The 19908-nt window shown below is 43.9% G+C and overlaps 1 protein-coding gene across 1 annotated transcript in view; it reads right to left on the bottom strand.

The window, feature by feature from the left end:
* The window catches only part of LOC145986488 (uncharacterized), a 40458-nt gene extending 35223 nt beyond the window's left edge, over nucleotides 1–5235 (bottom strand). The window contains exon 1 of the mRNA XM_083120557.1: nucleotides 5181–5235. The gene's annotated coding sequence lies outside the window, so the exon portion shown is untranslated. The remainder of the gene's footprint in view (nucleotides 1–5180) is intronic.
* Nucleotides 5236–19908: the final 14673 nt, after the last annotated feature.

The following is a 19908-nucleotide window of genomic DNA, read 5'->3' as shown; positions in this document are numbered from 1 at the left end:
ATATTGCATTTTTGAAGATAACTGTATCTATAAATATATTTAAAATTTATGTTTTAACTGTTTTTTAGTTTTGTCATACTAGAAAAACCTTCAGTGATGTGTCCCTGTGTGCAGAAGAAAAAAATGTCAATATATTATTCTCAGTGAAGCAATACTTATGTGATCCCCAAATGGGGATCATGGGCATTAATGTGTTAAAAAATACAAAAAACCCTGCAGAATGCAGATCCAGCCTGTTTATCTGTCTGGGCTGGGCGTAAAGTGAACGTTAAACAAACTTTGCGGAGTATTTAAGCCAGAAGAACTATGTAGATTTGAATTCTGCTCAGAGTATGAATGTCTGTGCGTGTTATTTTCATTTAATTAATAAATTCACCATCTATACTCATAATCACGATTGGAGAAGAGATGTAAAATGCACGAATGCACTACGAACGAATTAGCACTAATAAATTGGCTAACAATAACCTGTACATATAGTCAAAGAACCCCCCCCCCCAAATAGACCTCATACTGCCTTATAACAATTAGCTGAAACGTTAATTTCCTGTCCCACTGAAATGGAGAGGAGGAAAGATATAGGAAAATAAAATTACTAATGAAATCGACTTCAATTTTTCAGTTCATTTTTTTAAATATTTTGTGTTTTTTTGACTAGCCATGAAATACCGAGTAAAGGTTCAACCCCTCCCCCCTCCTCCACAAATTATTACTTGTAATTTGTATTTGGTGATTAATTTCGAAGGGTAATATTAAAATATTGTTAAATAGTCCCTACAATTTTTCACAAAGGTCATTTTGGCTCAAAATTTAACCTTAACACCACCCTAAATACGAACTTACACTCGCAAATGGAAATTTCTGGATAAACAACAAGAATGGCAAGAATTTGAAATCTATATTTCCTCTTTCAAGAACCTAGTTGCATCATTGCCACTTGAGGTGCTTTCCACATTTCACATCAACTTAAGTGTAGCTTGCGGCCGATAAGAACATTAGAAACATTTGACGTCAGTGCCATGATTTATATCTCAAAACGAAATATTGCTGTATGTCAAGAGTGTCATTGAGGGAAGGTTACAGATTTTAGTTTAGTAATGTGGTTCTCTCTGAATTATTTCTTGAGCCTGTCCGATAGTTGCTGGCACAGTGGTGAGCACTGTTGTCTTCTAATCATAAGGTTCCATTTGGACACATTACAATGATTTCCAGATCCCACTTCAAATTCCGGATCCAGTTAAGAATACCATATTTGTTAGTTATATTAACTCACCCTTCGACTTCCCTTTTTCTCTTTTCCCTAACCGAAACACCCAGTTCTTTCGTTTCTGAATCTAGAAAAAAACACTGATAATAGAGCCAGTTAATTTTAATTTCTTCAAAATTAAAGAAATAAAAGAAAAGCAGAGGAAAAACACTCCAAGGACATAGCTCAAGGATTTTGGTGCCCCGGTTGTGAGAGAATCTCGTCCACAAAACAAAATTCTGAACTCAATACATGTGGATAACACGCCCATTCCATACCCGGGGGCATGGGCGTATTTAAGGGGGGTTCAACTGGTCCAACCCCCCCTTTGGTTCAGTAAAATTAACAGATTACCTGTTCTATCCGCTATGCGCAGAGACTTGTTCGTAAACATTTCATCAGACTTATTTTGTTCTCGTAAATTAGAAGCGTATAGAACTGGATACTGATAGGAAAGAAATTAATTCCACACAATTATGTTGTACATGCATACAACTTTATCGCCCCCCCCCCCCCCAACAAGCTCCTGGTGAGTAGTGCCCCAGATTTTTACTTATGAAATATAGGACGTGAGATATATATACGCCCATGACCGGTGGTGACAGTTTGTAATGATATTTTAAGGTTTTTAACATTCCTGAACTAAAGATCAGAATGAAACAGAGAGCGATATCTTAAATTGGCACAACTTCATTGACATTAATTAAATATCATTACCTAAAAAGAAGCAAAATTGAAAGGATAATTAGCTACCCTCTTCACCCCAAAATACATGCTCTTATAAAAATTGTTTCAGCAAAAACGTAACGTCTAAAGTATATTTTTCTCTACCGTAATTTTTTTCCCCGATATTTGTTCTGTTTTAACACGTGCACTAAAATAGAACAAATTACTATGGATCCAGTTTCATTTGTTCCATAAAACAATGATTAAGACTAGTTTCTGATTACCTCACGAAGTGACTAAGCAACACTCCACTTATTAATAGATCCTCCTACATTATTAATGTCTGCAAACGTGTTTATAGACGCTGCAGTGTTCTAATTATATCCTCGAGCTCAAGTCTAAGGTTGAACGCTCGAAAATTGAAAAGCGAATCCCAATCAGAATTAATGCTTTTGATGGTTTATGAAAACTTAGTTCCGAACGATTTAACGAGTATCCCAGACAGAATTTATAACAGCTGTTTTCAAACGCAAAGTTCGTAATATTTATGCACTGTTCACATGACGAGTTCGATCACGAAAAACGATGAGAGGATCAATTGAAAGGCAGAGTTGTAGTTACTCTTCGTGCTGAAAGAGAGATAGACAGAGAGGAAGTATGTGCGTGAGTGAGGGTGTGTGTGTGTGAGAGAGACAGAGAGAGAGAGAGAGACAGAGAGATCAATAACACGTCGTTCTGGGCGAAGCAATGCCATGTTTTACTTAAAATTAAGAATGTTCGTGACTCGAACGCAGACAGGCCCCCGTGGCGAAGTGGTTATCACATCGCGCTACGACCTCAGAGGTCCCGGGTTCGAATCCCGGCCTGGGCATGGATGTTTGTGAGTGTCCATTCATCCAAATCATCATCCCCATTTTCGCAAATTAGCCAAAAGTGGCACAAAAAGGAAAGTAAAATAAAACAAATCAATCGAACTCAGACAGGATTCATAACCCGTAAATATAGTAGAGCCTCAAGCGAGCTTGGCGGAACCGAGAATACCTTGAATTACCAAAAACTCGACAAAAACTCGAACTCTAAGTGATTGCATAAGAAAATCGGAGTCGAAAGAAAAACAATATATACAGTATGTGAAAATTTGGATATCAAATTAATATTGTACTTGCTGGACCCTGTGGCCGAGTGGTTAGCACATCGCGCTGCGACGGCCAGGGTCCCGGGTGAATTCCGCTCGGGCTTGGTTGTTTGTGAATGTCCATTCATCAATTTCATCATTTCATCACTCATCCCCATCTTCGCAAATTAGCCAAGAGGCTCAAAACGCGAAGTAAAATAAAACTAAATCAATCAATCAATCAATATTGTACTTACATCGCTAAATACAGTAGTAACAATGTTAAAAGAAAAAATAGTTAAACAATAATGAACTTATATTTTAAAGAAATGGCCAAGTGTCTTCTGCTTCAGACAAGATGGAGCCACATAGTGGTTCGGAACCTACTTTTAAACTGTAGGTACAGTCCCGACTGGCCGTCCTATGCATAGAATGGACTTAAAAACTAAATCAAATCACACTTCTTCTGATTGAGGACGCTGCATCGTTTCCGATGAGCAATATCAAGCCATCGTCTGAATAACAGATTGCCGGTTGTAGGTGTTGCCTCTGGCTGCTGTCAAGGCAGATGGTTCTCTTTAAGTTTAGTTTTTTTAATGCCTCGAATTGTACGAATCATTGGATTATTGAGACTCTACTCTGACGTTTTAAGGATTTGAATATGTCTTGTTTCAGGGATGCAATGTTCACTTCAACCTCACAAAAAAAAAAAAAAACTGAGGTCCTCCATGTTCTTAGAGTGTACGCGTGTTCAGATGTATGAATATGCAACTGTACTGCATTTCTTTTTGTGTTAACAAAACAAACATACTTGCGAAGAGTACCGGATTTTTCCCCCCAAAATAAGAAAACAGAGGTCGGGGGCCTGGCTCCCACGACTTATTAACCAGGCTCCCTTCTCCCGGGGATGTCCATTTTCAGTTAACAAGCTTTCGAATTTCTCAATTGACACTTACATAAATATTTTGAAGTATTACTGTAAGTCCACTTTATACACAGAAAGGCTACTGTTTAAAATGGGATCCGAACCACTGTGCATCTCCACAGCACATAAATAATTTATAAATAAAAATCCATCAACTTATACCCCTCGAAAGTAAACTTCTAGTGCCTGGTGTGTGTGTGAGAGTATGCAGTATTTTTCACAAACTTTGACGTGTTGAAGCTAATCCTCCCCGATGGCCAGGAGTATTAAGTGATCGACTGGCGACTTCGCCACCTACTGTTTCAGATTCAAGCGGATAACAAAAATATAGTGACGCATGGTTTACAGTCAAAATCTAGAGGAAAGTCACAATAAAGAAATAAAGGAACTTACCAGCACCTAACCATGATGACTGTCCGCTTTAATCCTTGGACTTTTCTTTTTAGGAGTCGAAATACTTCTTTCGATCGTCTTTCTGGTCAGGTCGTATTAATGACATTTGTTCTCAAGGGAAATCGATTCTGAGGCTCCTGTTTCTTTGGTTCGTCTGTGATGAAATTACGAGTGGAAGGACACGCTCGACTCATGCAATGGTTCCAAGAAAAAGGTGGGAAGATGGAAAATATATCGAAGAAACGAGAGAGAGAGAGAGAGAGAGAGAAAGAAAGAGAGAGAGAGAAAGAAAGAGAGAGAGAAAGAGAGAGAGAGAGAGAGAGAGAGAGATATGGGCGTAAAGAAAATAAAGAAATGGAGACATAATTGGAAAGAGGGAGACAGAGATAAGAAGAAAGGGCTTAGAAAGAAACAGAAAGCGAACGAGAGAGAGAGAGAGAGAGAGAGAGAGAGAGAGAGAGACAAGGGATAGGTTCCAGAAACTCGACTAGTTTGGTCTTTACTCCATAAAATATTTCAAAATGTGGATCCAATTTTCTTCGACAGTGTGTGTTGTGTATCTTTACCTCAGATATTAGGAGAATTTCACTCTCAACATTTCAAATTTATCACATTTTCAAAATTAAAGTATTGTATTGTGTGTCGAAGCAGGTAATTGCAAGTCTGTCCCTTAAAATAAGTACAGAAACCACCAGACTTACGAAGAGAACCCTTGCCTTACCATTATTTCCTTTGTTGTTGAAGAAAAAAGTTGGTGGTTGGAATTGATATGCGTCACATATTTTTACAAGACATAGTGAATTGGAAAGAATTTAAATTTTGAATATAATACTTACGTACTGTATCGAATAGTACGCACTCTTCTACATGGACACTTACGATTACACTATCGATTGTTAAGAGCGACGGACGAATGACAGAATCTTTACGCTTCAACCAAAGCGTGCAGCGAATTGAAGTTTATGACACGGCGTCAGATAGTGAATGGTTCCGGTCTGGATGTCGTGATGATCTGAGCCACTTTCGCTGATGAATAAGTGAAGCTCCCTTTTCGAAGATTACCCTACGTCCATAATGAATATTGCAAGCTGCACGTGTTGTTCTTCCGATCAACAACCCTACTTAACGTTTCAAAAGTAAATAAGGTAACTTCTCGATACACGCACGGAAAAGGGAATGGATTTGAAATATTGATGACGTCACACGGGTGCCCACAGATGGGGGGGGGATTATGGCGCAAGTTGCGCCATCGAGATTCTTTGGGAGGATTTTTTCACTTCAAATAATATAAAATTCAACATTTATATCTTTTTCCAAAAATGCATCATATTTAATCCATTAGATGAAGAGAACAAAGTGTTTAAGGGTATTATCGAAAGGGAGGGGGAGAGCTTTCCAACTTTTACATATTAGGCATTAATTTACATGTAGGTTCTGGGGAGTATTCTGAATTAAATTTGGGGGGGGGACAGTATCCAACTCTAGATTATGGGGAGGATTGAAGTGGATTGAGCATTAAATTGAGGGGATATCCAATTCTTGTGTATTGCTATTGTCTTAGACTTGCGGAAATTCTGTGGAGACTGAGAATTAATTTTTTGGAGGAGGCAATATCCACTCTGCAATATCAACAGTAAGTCTAAAATTAATTTAGTATTAATTTTAAAGGGGGAGATAGAAGCTATTGTTAAATCTTAGATTGTCAATGGATTTCTGTAGAGGAGAAAGAGTTCGAACATTAAATTTTGGAAACTGTATTTAGCGATATGGTATCCACACGTTTTCGACCGCGAACGTGCCAAAGGAGAAGCTGGAAAAGACTAAGAAAGTATTGACATCCTATTAAATTAATATTCTTGAAAGCCTGCAAAGAAATGGATGTAAAAATTTTCTTGCTCGCTTCGCTCGCAATATTGTGTTACTAGGATGCGTGCTTGGCGCTTTCATGAGGTTAATGTGAAGATTTTGTACTATAGCTGCATTACAATAGAAGCGATATTCTTGATTGTGATGAACGATTTTAGGGGTGGTCTTGAGTATGGGCCTCCTGTTTAGGGAGGAGGGGCAGATCAAGTATAGTGTTCAGTAAAGCTAAGAAAAAGGTTACTTTCGGTAGACACGTTGTCGTAATTAAACACTTTGTGCGGATTACGATATGGTTTGAGGGCGCGAATGATATGATTTGGGAGGGACGCATGATGTAATTTTGGGGGGGATGCGCCATTGGGCTTGGGGGCGATGGGCACCCCTGTGACGTCAAAACAGAGATCTTAAACAAAACGTGTTTAATTTTGTAGAACAATGGTTTTCATACGATGTCCTCTAACCGTCAGATTCTATGACAGTCAACATGCAATCAAGGACAGAATGTGTGCAAAAGTTTTTACCTGTCACAGCACGTTTAGATTATGCTAAGTGCTCCAGGGAAGTAATGGGGGAGTTGAGGGACTTCTATGTAGGGGAGACAATATATTCGCACCACTTCCAATCATATTGTCACTGAGATCAGGACCACATTAAGCGAACTTGGGAGGACAAATAGTGAAGTAAAGGGAAAGAGATATAGTCACCGGCAATATAAATGTGATCCTTGGATCCTGAAATGGTAGCTACCCTGCAAGGAGTTATATGTGTTGCCTAACTATAAGGCGATAAGTTGATTTGAATAGCAAATATTCAATGGCAACTTCTACCACCGCCGTAGAGTTAGTCAACACACATAACGGCGTGCACGGAAGCGAGTATTTCAGGATCTAGAAGTCCCACTTTTATTGCCGGTGACTGTACAAACTAGGAAAATTCCGAAAATTAAATGGAACGAAGCGGAACGGGAAATGATGATGGAAATCATGGGCGGACGGGCTTATGTTGACGATGAAGGAATTGAAAATGACGAAGTAATAAGGTCCGTAGACTTGTTGCAGGACATTATAACAAGAGCAGGGAGGCGTATGCGAGTGCACGAAACAGAACGACAAACGAGGGGAGAGTGGATTAATGGGAAATGTAGGAAAATGTAAAAGGCTTTGTAAAAAGCACTGAAAGATTTTAGGGTATTAAATAGAGAAAACAAGAGACAGGTCTTTGTAGAACTCAGGAGAAAATATGAACAAGTCATAGAACAGACGAAGCAGGATTGGAAAGTAAAAAATAGGAGATGCTAGAGGAAGGAATGGAGACAAAAGACAGTAGAGCGATATGGGCAGAGTTAGAAAAAACTAAGGTGGCATGATTGGCCAGAACACCTATCCTTATGTCAGGGGACACGCACGTCCTGCAGGAGAAGCTAGGCAACATAAGCTGGGAAAGAGTGCTCGAATCAATTGGAAGGCAAAGAAACATGGAACTATTCGAAAAAAGAATTGGAAAAATCTATTGGAAAAAGTGTTTTCTTTTAAATCAGGCAGACGGAAACGAGAAGAGGAAAAAGTGTTTATTTAAGTGAGAACAAAAACAAGCGGAACTGCTGTATTAACACCTAGCCTATACGGAATTTGCATGAAAGTGTAGACTATAGGGGAAAAAATCATAGTTATGTAATGACATAGATGTAGTGCGCACAGTACATATCTAAATCTAAACAAGGCTGGAGACCCACTGGAGCCGAAGGGGTAAACTGCTTGGAGACACATACAGATAATCAAATGGTGCACTTGATAAGAAGCTGGTGGGTGCCCACTGGGACTGAAGCGGAGTGAAAAGAACAAAAATACATGTAATTACTAGGTGCAAACTCGCTCACTGACGAAATTCTTTCCTGGAGATGTTGATTGATTGAATTTGTAATTTTTAGGGTGCGTCAGCACTTAGGCTATTTTCCACCCGTCACATTACACGGGGTCCAGCTCCTTACCACATCTAAAATATAACTAATATAATTGTAATGTCGGGCAAAAATATTCTTACTTAGGTTAAAAGCTGAAGCTGCAAAGTGGCACTCAGCACATGTAAGGATAAAACACAGGACAACAGGACAACTTCGTCTGCAGTTTCGAGCTGAAAATCTAAATTGATCAAATGTAGTTTTTTGTTCCACCCACTTAACTTTTGTACTTGTTCGCTTTCGACGTCGTAACGTAATTACGAAAATGCATACTTTTCCAGAGGAAGTGACTGTCGGGGAATTCTAAAAGTTAATTTATAACTTTGGATAAAACATTAACAATTCACAAAATGGTAATTTGCAGTTTCTGGAAAGCACTGCATTCGTAAGCGGAGAATTTTGCTTCTCTCCGCATGGCGCCACTTGTAATGGGCGAGCTTGCACTTCACGTCGCTTCGGTTTCAGTAGGCGCCCATGGGGGGGGGGGGGGGCGTAAGCCTATGCGTGACGCCTGTTCTTGTTTCAGACGAAATACATAAGAATTGATGCTTCACTTTTGTATAGACAATACTAGCATTGTTTTCATGCCATATTACTGTTGTCATGGAGCTCTTATATGACTTTACACGCAAGATCAAAAGTTAATCTTACAATAAATTGTGTATCAACGTGGAAAGCCTTCGAATTGTGAGTGTTTTGCCCAATCAGCTTTCTCCAAAGTGCCTATAGAAAAGTTTCGCCAATTTAGGAAAGGTAAATATCGCACTCTAACTCTAAAACGAAATTACTATAGGATATATCAGCATTCCAGGTTTACCAGGACAAATTCCCAATGTTCCAAGGATATCCAATAATTTTACGATGGACACAAATTTCCTCGTTTTCTTTGAGCAAAAAATACCTTGTCTCTCTCTCAGTACCTATAATCATATCCCACTTTTTCCATACTTCACTGGGCCTCCCCGATGGCATAATGGTAACGTCTTCGCCTTGTAATCAAGGCCCCCCCACTTCGTTCGACACCCGGTTGAGACGTATAGTGGTTCGGATCGCACTTTAAACTGTATGTCAAGTCCCGATTAGCCTATCTGTGCATAAAGTGAACTTAAAACAACAAATCAATCAATCAATTCTTTATTTCACATACAAGGTAATATTCGGCTATTTTATAACAAAGATTAGGATTGTAATGTACAAAAGATACAATAATGCCATAAGAAACTAAAAAATATCTTTTACCGATAAACTTATGTGTTTATTTTGCCAGTCGAGCATTGCAATTCACTGTGATGTGAATAAATCAATCAAAGTGACTGCCGACTGTCTCTGACAACATTGAGAAGCTCCTTTTAACTTCTACCGACACCACGCACAAGATTCCTGAACAGCTGCCATCCGAACAACCAACAGGATTATTCAGAAGTAATGTGTGTTTATTTACACTGAATTTGTTCTTATGACGGACAGAGAATAGCTTGTAAGACTACCAGTAGGTCTCCAGTAGAACAATTTCCCTATTAGTCATAGAAGGGGAGGGAGGAAGTACCGAAGTAGTTTTGCTTTTGAGAAAGAAAACACTAAAATTAAATTCTAAGAAATGGTCCTCCTAGCGTGAAAACATATAAGAAGCAAAATAATGAGTAAATAAAAGTTTAAAATGTAGTAAAATGCCATATCCAGAGGAAGGTATTTAAGAGCAACGCGATATTCATGACACGATGTAAACATTTGTAATCTGTCGATGAAACAATCGTTAAATGGGATTCCAAATGCGAAATATGAACACAATCGAGATTTATCGTGAACTTATCTTTTTATAGCGAATTGCGTCTGGTCTAAACTCTACAAAACAGTAAAGATCACATTTTTTACAGATATCCACACATGGAGAGACGTCGATCCAACAAGGAGAAGGGGAAAGGGCTTCTTAACATTTCCAAGGTCTCGCATCTGGAAGGTCCTTCATAATGCACCAAATGCGTAGGTATCTTACACATGCGGAGAGGTACGTACTGCTCGTTCACTATTAGCCAGAAGTGGCAGAAAGCGAAGTAAAATAAACCAAACAAACCAAACGTACTGCTACATAGAAGCAACTACTATATCCCTTAAATAATGCATTATGCATTTCCTTTTCAGCAAGAAGAACACGAAGTTATCAAATATGGGCCTCCTCGACAGCCTGGTGGTTAAGGGCCTTGTGGGTTCTCGGGTTAGATCCCGATGGAAGCCCTTTATTTCTTTTTCTAAAATACCTGACTTGAGAGAATCAAGCGCGGTTGAATTTTTCGAATATTTTCTCTCTGAATGGATGTACATAGAATTCATCTTCCTTCCATGATATGTCGGACGACGGCAAGTCCCTGCACGTCTGCACTTCACACGGCTAACACTCGCACTGCTTCACACAAGCCTGCGACGCGACTGCCTTCTACAGGACGACAACGGAACCCCTTCCCTGTGGCAGGAGTTTCGTGGAGCAGCGGCATCTACACGTCGAGATATACGAGGTGACCTGTTTTCCACTGACTGACCTGACCCTTATATTTTCTGCTTTCATTTCGTATTAATTCATGTGCGGAGTAACAGGGGCATCAACAGTCCTCCGAATAAGATGAAGATGGGGAAATTCTTAAAATAGGCAACCCGAGAATGTGGCTCTTATCGTTACGATTCCGATTGATTCTGCAATTTGTGCACATAGTGTCCAATTTACAGAGCACAGATGCCTAACGTGCTTTTGATTCTCTCTAGTTAGCTGCGGCCAGTGCACTCTCCACACCATTACAAAAAGAGTTTGCCGCCCCCCCTGGCGGAGTGGTTAGCACATCGCGCTACGACGCTGGGGGTCCCCGGTTCGAATCCAGGCCTGGGCATGGATATTTGGGAGTGTCCAATCATGAATTTCATCAGATCATCACTCATCCCCATCTTCGCAAATTAGCCAAAAGTGGCACAAAAAGCGAAGTAAAATAAAGCAAATCAATCAATCAACAAAAAGAGTTTACGAGAACGCGTTCTCATTTGCTCAGAAGGATTAGCATGAACTTCCAGAGTCTTTCCATTTGAAGCTATCTTCTGAATAACCGACATTGACAATCAGGTATGATTTTTTTTCAAAATAACAAAAATCTTCAAAACATTCCACAAGAACTGCTTATAAAATAAAACGTATTATTTACAACAAACCAAATTCCAGTCTTAGGATTAAGTTCTATATTTCTCATGAAAATTAAGTAGTTCTTGTAAATACTTTTACTGACATCTAGTGTACAAAATTAAATCAATAAGATAATATTATTAACGTGTCCGCGGTGGCTCAGTTGTCGACCTCCGTGGCGAAGTGGTTAGCAGAGCGCGCTACAACGCCAGGGGTTCCGGGTTCGAGTCCCGGGTAAGGCATGGGTATTTGTGATTGTCTGTCCTGAAAAAGTCCTGAAATAGAAATGTGAATGAAATGATATGAGTGAATGTGATGGGGGAAGCTTCCGCTTAGGGGGCTTTCCTTTAAATAAAAAAAAAAAAAAAAAAAAAAGTCGGTAACGCTTCTGACTACCATGCTAAAGGTCCCGGGTTCGATCCCCGGCGGGTTCAAATCCGGGAACTTTTCTAACGGTGGAAGTGGCCCCGGCGCCTACCCAGCGTCGAATAACATGGGTACCTGGGGGAAATCCTGGGGGGTAAAGGCGGTCAGGGGCTTGATGCTATACGCCGTCATGGCGTGGTGCTATGCACAGGGGAACACTTTACCTTTTTTTTAACATCCCACATACGCCGCGGGAGTAGGGCGTCTCAGTGCCCAATACTACTTGTATATACCAGAAACCCAGGTTCGATACCAGATGGAAGCACATGGTACAATGGTTCTTATCCCACTTTTAACTATAGGTCCAGTCCAGATTAGCCTTTCTGTGCATAAAGTTGACTTAAAAGAACAATTCAACTTCAAATATCTACCTGAAGAAATGAAAGGGTAGATCAGAAGGGAAGATTGCAACAAAATTTTGATCGTATTTCGCATTGGTATGAATTTCAAGTAGCTAATTTTATTTACTTATGAAATAATATTTTGTAAATGCAGTGTAGTACATGAAACATCAATGTCTGAAAAATCTATGCCAGAAGATTAGGAATGAAGAAGAAGGTGCAAAGGACAAAAGTTGGTTAATTTTAAAAAGTATACTGTTTTGTGTTCTTGTTGTAGATATACGTGTCGTGATAATTGTTGTCGTTGCTGTTTCATCTTGTAGTGACTACAAATCTCCAGATGCTGGTGGAAGCAGACTGATTCTCACACCTAAGAGGAGGATACACAGCGATGAACTCTATGTTCCGTTCAAATCATCATAATCTGTCGGTGAAGACATCCTACACCTGATATTGCACACGACAATAGTTTGAAGCTAAAAAGTATATTTTTGGAGATAAGTTGTAGGATGTTGTGTTGTATATGTTTTGTTGGCTTATGATTATAAGATGCTAACTTCCAAAAAGGGATAGGGGTAAATGGATAACCACATGCATTACATTTATCAAGGGTTTGTTGTTTCGCCAATAGATGGCACTGTTAAAAGTAAGTGGCGTGCCTTTGATGTGTAGGGACAGCCACTGTGGTGTAGCGAAAGCCGCTGACTTTTGCTGCCACCTAACAGTGGGAGAAGGAACTCCTTCCGCCTTACCAGACGCGAGGTCTGGAAGTGGCCCCTGGAAGCAGGGGTGAAAGACAGGGGACGAAAAAGAGCATAGAGAGACTCAAGGCATCGCGGAGACAACGACGGGAGCGGTCTCCTTCGGTATTACTCAGTGTTTGTAGTGTAGCTGCAGTGTTCATCTAGAATAAACAATAAGGTAAGACAACATCCTTTGATTTGGTGATTCTACCCCAAACTGGTGACCCCGACGTGATCTTTTTTTGGGGGCCGTGAATTGTGATTGCCCCCTTTGTGTACCATACCAGCCGGATCGAACAAGTGCATACTAGACGACGCGCCCAATCCCCCTTTGTTTGTTCTGGACGCACCAACTACACCGCGATGACAGAGGAACTTCAAGCGCAGCTCGACCAACTGAGGCGGGAAAACGAGCAACTCAGACAGCAAGCACTTCAACCGAGGACCCCAGCACCACACGCAGTACCACCGCAACTGGACTCCGTACATCGAGTGAGTGTGAAGCTCCCCCCATTCTGGCCCGAGGACATGGAATTGTGGTTCTCGCAAGTGGAGGCCCAGTTCACCATTGCCCACATCACCCGGGAAGAGACGAAGTTCGCATACGTCGTGGGACAGTTAGAAGGTCGGTACGCGTTCGAAGTGAGAGACATTATACGTACCCCACCGGCGACCGACCCTTATACCCGGCTGAGGACGGAACTCACGCGAAGATTTTCCCTGTCTGAAAATCAACGATTGCGGCAGATCCTCATGGAAGAAGAAATGGGCAGTCGCAAACCGTCCCAGTTTCTACGTCACCTCCAGTCACTCGCAGGGACCACTCCCATGCGTGACGACTTGCTGCGTACGTTGTGGCTCCAACGCCTGCCCGCTCAAGTTCAAGCGATTCTGCAGGTGCAGTCTTCGGAACTTCCGCTGGACCAACTTGCCACGCTCGCGGACCGCATCGTGGAGGTGAGCCCCCCCATGCTCACCCCCGCGACAAGCAACATCGCCGCACAGTCCGTTTCGCCCAACCCGCCGGCTATTTGCGCGACCGCGACGCCACTCGCGCCCGCCTCCGACACGGTTCGGCTTCTCCAGCGCGTCGAGGAGCTAACTCGCCAAGTCGCGTCCCTGCAAAGCGACTTTCGCGCCTTCCGCGGCCGCTCGCAATCGCGTGACCGCACCAGCCCGCGCCGCTACGGCCGCAGTTCGCCGTCAAGATGAAGAGATGAGGGAATATGCTGGTATCACCACCGCTTCGGCGACCAGGCTCAGAGGTGCAACGCCCCATGCACGTACGCGCCCGCGACAACAAACACCAACGGCAGCCGCTAGTCGCGGCAAACGGCTGCCGGCCTGGTGGAAGCCGCCTGTACGTGACCGACCGCTATAGCCGCCACCGCTTCCTCGTCGACACAGGGTCGGATATTTGTTGTTTCCCGAGACGTTTGCTCCCGGACCGACGTCATCCGACCGACTACGTGCTCAGTGCCGCAAACGACTCGACGATCAAGACGTACGGAATTCTGCCCCTCTGCCTCAAACTCGGCCTGCGTCGCGAGTTTTCATGGCGTTTCGTCGTCGCGGACGTTTCCGTGCCCATCATCGGATCGGACTTCCTGGACCACTTCGAGCTGCTACCGGATTGTCGCAACAAGCGCCTGCTCGACGGACGAACGGGACTCTCTGCTCCCTGCCAGCCAACGAACACCACGCAACCCAGCATCAAGGCATTGTAGGACGATTCTCCATACAGCGACATCCTAGCCGATTTCCCGACTCTCACGCGTCCCGCCGGCACGCCGCGAGAAGTGCGTCACTCCACGCTTCACTACATCCGGACCACTCCGGACCCTCCCGTGTCCAGCCGACCTCGCCGCCTCGCTCCAGATCGCCTACAAATAGCCAAGGCCGAATTCGACTCCATGTTGCGCGAAGGCACCGCACGTCGCTCCGACAGCCCCTGGTCTTCGCCGCTGCACGGAGGGCTGGAGACCGTGCGGGGACTACCGTGGTCTCAATGCCCGGACGATTCCGGACAGCTATCCAGTGAGGCACATCCACGATTTCAGCAACCACCTCCACGGATGCACCGTCTTCTCGGTCATCGACTTGGTCAAGGAGTACACACAAATTCCTGTCCACCCAGACGACATCCCGAAGACAGCGATCACCACGCCATTCGGGTTGTTCGAGTTCCCATACATGACCTTCGGATTACGCAACGCCGGGCAGACGTTCCAGCGTTTCATCGACAAAGTGCTCTCAGGACTGGATTTCTGCTTTCCATTCATCGACGATATACTCGTCTCATCACGCAACCACGAGGAACACCGCGAACACCTCCGCGCCCTCTTCGGACGTCTCTCGGACCACGGCATCCTGATTAACACCCAGAAGTGTGTGATTGGGACCCCCTCCGTCACGTTCCTTGGGTACGAAGTCTCCGCTGCCGGCACACGACCGCTTCCCGACCGCATCGCAGACCTACAGGATTTCAAACGACCAGCCACGGCTCGCGGCGTGCGTCGCTTCCTCGGCCTGATCAACTTCTACCGTCGTTTCCTGCCATCCTCTGCCGAACACCAAGCTCCTCTGCATGCTGCCGTCACCACCCTCCGAGGATCCCAGCCATTCCCATGGACGCCAGACTTAGAACAAGCTTTCGAGGCCTGCAAGACCAGCCTTGCGAACGCCACGCTCCTGGCCCATCCGCATCCCGAAGCCCCGCTGGGACTTTTCACCGATGCCTCCGCCACCTCCATCGGTGCATGCCTGCAACAGTTCGCCAACGGCTCGTGGCAACCCCTCGCCTTTTTCTCCCGGAAACTCACCACCAAGCAGACCGAGTGGCCACCGTACTACCGCGAACTTCTCGCAGTCTACGCAGCCGTTCAGCACTTTCGTCACATCCTGGAAGCGCAACACTGCACCATATACGTGGATCACAAGCCCATCACCTACGCCTTCCAGCAGCGGCGTGACAAACTACCTCCAGTGCAACTCAACCAACTTTCCTTCATCGCTCAGTTCACCACGGACATCCGCTACATTGAAGGCACCTCTAACGTGGTGGCGGACGCGCTATCGCGGGTGGACGCAGTTCACGGGAACACCCCCTCCCCCGATCTGCGCTCACTCGCCTCCGCCCAAGAAGAGGACGATGAGCTCCGTGAGCTCCTGAACGGCGATTGCGACCTCCACCTCCAGCTCATGGACATACCTGGCACCGAAGTCAAGCTCTACTGCGACACCTCCACCGCGAAACCCCGGCCGTATGTACCCGCCGCGCACCGCCGCCTCATTTTTGATGCCTTGCACGGCCTCAGTCATCCCGGTACCCGAGCATCCGCGCGCCTAATCGCGTCGCGTTTCGTTTGGCCCAGAGTCCAGCAAGACTGTCGCGCTTGGGCCCGATCGTGCCAAGACTGCCAGCGCACCAAAGTATCCCGACACGTGCACGCACCACTGGACAATTTCGTTCCTCCGTCTGCAAGGTTTCAGCACGTGCACATCGACCTGATCGGGCCTCTTCCATCAGCGGGACCCTATAAGTACTGCCTGACAGCCGTGGACCGTTTCACCCGTTGGCCCGAAGCCTACCCCTTGGAACGCATCACCGCGGCGGACGTCGCGACGGCCTTCACATCGTGCTGGATCTCGCGATTCGGTTCCCCCGCCCGCATCACAACAGATCAAGGGCGGCAATTTGAATCAGAACTCTTCCGCGAACTAGGACGGACCATCGGCTCCGAGCGCCATCGCACCACCAGCTACCACCCATGCGCCAACGGCATGGTCGAGCGTTTTCACCGCCACCTCAAGGCAGCACTCATGTGCCACCCTGGCTCCACCTGGATAGAAGCCCTGCCCCTCGTGCTCCTTGGAATTCGCGCAGCCATCAAAGATGACCTCGCAGCATCCCCTGCCGAACTGGTGTACGGCGAACCTCTCCGACTCCCAGGAGAGCTCATCGTGCCACCAACAGCCACCCGGATGGAAGACCCTTCAGACCTGATTTCCAGACTTCGGCAACACATGGCTCGCCTGCGACCACAATCCGGTTCCCGTCATAATCAATCCAGCACCTTCGTCTTCAAGGACCTGGCAACCTGCACCCACGTCTTTCTCCGTGACGACTCCGTACGAGGCAGCCTCCAACCACCGTATTCCGGACCACACCAAGTCCTAAGCAAAGACGGCAAGACCTTCACCCTGCGTCTCAACGGTCGTGAGACCCGCGTCAGCATTGACCGGGTCAAACCAGCCTACACCTGGACGGAGGACGTCCCACCAACCAAGGATTACTCAGACACACCAACGCACCCCCCCACCAACCAACCACCATCGGCGCAACGTCAAGAGAGTCCGTCACCAAAAGGTGACTACGTCACCCGTTCTGGTCGACGCGTAACATTTCGCCTCCCACACAAGGTGTAACCCTTTTTCTCCGTGGGGGGCTGGTGTAGAGACAGCCACTGTGGTGTAGCGAAAGCCGCTGACTATTGCTGCCACCTAACAGTGGGAGAAGGAACTCCTTCCGCCTTACCAGACGCGAGGTCTGGAAGTGACCCCTGGAAGCAGGGGTGAAAGACAGGGGACGAAAAAGAGCATAGAGAGACTCAAGGCATCGCGGAGACAACGACGGGAGCGGTCTCCTTCGGTATTACTCAGTGTTTGTAGTGTAGCTGTAGTGTTCATCTAAAATAAACAATAAGGTAAGACAACATCCTTTGATTTGGTGATTCTACCCCAAAGATGTAAGGAAAGGAAGGAGGAGAGGGAATCTCAGTAAGAAAATCACTTTGATTGGCCATGGAACATGCACAATAAGTTAACTTTCTCAGTCCTGCAGAAAGACTACTAGCCTAACAGGTAAGGGATAAGGGTGTAGTGGTATTATTACAATGGTATATAGTGGTTTTAAGTTTCTAATGGAGTAGTAGTTGAGCACAGGGCTCCTTGCTCTATATAGGTTGGGACCTATTACCATCTTTTATTGGCCTTGTAAAATAAATAATGGGGATTTTTTTGCCTATATAAACACAGAATAGTCACTGCCTCTTTTTTAATCAAGATGATTTACAATATATTTCATGATATTCTTATTCGTTAGATTTGTAATTGAGGATTATGCTGTTTCTTCACAAATTTTGTTTCTCGAGGCCGCTCGGGAATAATGTGAATTGAAAATAAGCCCTTATCTTCTGACTCACTACAATTCCTACAGATTTAATCTTATAATCTTTATGTAACTTTCCACCCCGACTGTGTCAATTTAGTTTTGCAAGGTTGCTAGATGAACAGATTCTGTCAAGCTATAGAGTTACAGAGTTACTTGAGTTATGGAAAGTTTCACACTAAATGACACAGGAAGACCACAAATGAGATAACATGTCATCTCATAATGATGAAGATGAATGACAAGATGAAATTGACGATAGGAATCTGAAACACAACACCCATTCGCACGCTAGGACTCGAACCTGGAACATTCAGTGTCTCCACAATTATAGAAATTGGTATCGTCCTGATAGAACCCTACGCATATTTTGTTTAAATTGCATTGAAGTTTACTAATAAATGGTATTATTAATTCCTATTTTCTCTATTCTTTTGCAAGTACATTACTGTCTGTGCGAGATGCTACAAGCTGAGAGGTGACCAACTGGCTGAGGACAAATTCCAAGAGAAGAAACGCGTTAACATGTCAGGAATTCCTGTACTCTTTTCCTCGATCAGCAATTATATGTATTCCTTGATGGTATGGAGACTGAGAATTAATTTTTTGGAGGAGGTAATATCAAGTCTTCAATATCAACAGTAAGTCTAAAATTGGCATGGACTGGACATTTTTGTGGTAGGATTGAGTATTAAATTTAAAGGGGGGAAATAGGAAGCTCTTGAAAAAGTGTTAAATCTTAGATTATCAAGGGATTTCTGTAGTGAAGAGAGAGTTTGAACATTAAATTCTGGAGACTGTATTTAGCGATATGGTATCCACACGTTATCGACCCCCAACGTGCCAAAACAGAAGCTGGAAAAGAATAAATATCCTGGGATCCTAAGAAAGTATTGACATCCCGTTAAATTAATATTCTTGAAAGCCTGCAGAGAAATGGATGTAAAAATGTTCTTGCTTGCTTCGCTCGCAATAATGTGTTTGTTGCAACAATGCGTGTTTGGCGTTTTACTGAGGTCGATTTGAATTTTTATGCAATAGCTGTATTACAAGACATGAGCGATATTCTCCATATTCATGAGTAACATCTCTTCTTAAAATATAGTGCTTAGTGTTGGTATACTGCTTATTTTAAAGCAGGTGCATCATTTGTAACAAAAAGCTAAGGAAAAAGTTACTTTCGGTGTAGGGATTACGATATAGTTTCAGGGCGCAAATGATATGATTTGGGGGAGGGGGCGGATGACATGGACATGATTTTTGTGGGGATGCGCCATTGGCCTTGGGGGGGGGATGGGCACCCCTGCGTATATTGTCCTTGCCCCTCAAATGTTGGCACCCAATCGCTGCTACTACAAACATTCAGATAGATTTGTCAGTTGTACAAACCTTGTAAGCTAAGAAAAGTAACCCCCAAGGAGTAAGAAAACTCTTTCAGTCAAAAACTTATACGATGAAAATACTACGAGGCTCACTATTTATATTTTGAGCCTAACAATGAAAAAACAGGAATTTGGCATTGAAAACTGCTTTATTGTTTTTCGAAGTATTCTCCTTTATGGTCAATACACTTTTGCATTCGTTCGAACCATTTGTCAAAGCAGTTTTTCTAATCTTCTTGAGACACCTCCATAATATGGTTTTTGAACGCATCAACGGCGTCTTCCGCCGACAAAAATCGTTGTCCACGCAATTTATTCTTGACATTCGGGAACAAGAAGTCATTGGGTGCCAAATCAGGATTGTACGGCGGATGATCCATCAATTCGATTTTTTGACTGTTCATAAAGTCGGTTGTTAGTGGAGATGTGTGACAGCTGGCATTGTCTTGATGAAGAATGATCCGACGGCGTTTGTTTGTTTTCCGTATTTGACCGAAGACCTCTGGAAAACAAATTGTT

This window comes from Lepisma saccharinum, chromosome 4 (genome assembly GCF_977018435.1).
Source record: "Lepisma saccharinum chromosome 4, izLepSacc3.1, whole genome shotgun sequence".
Classification (NCBI taxonomy): Eukaryota; Metazoa; Arthropoda; class Insecta; order Zygentoma; family Lepismatidae; genus Lepisma; species Lepisma saccharinum.
Note: the sequence above shows the minus strand (reverse complement) of the source record. Positions and strands in the feature narration are given on the sequence as shown.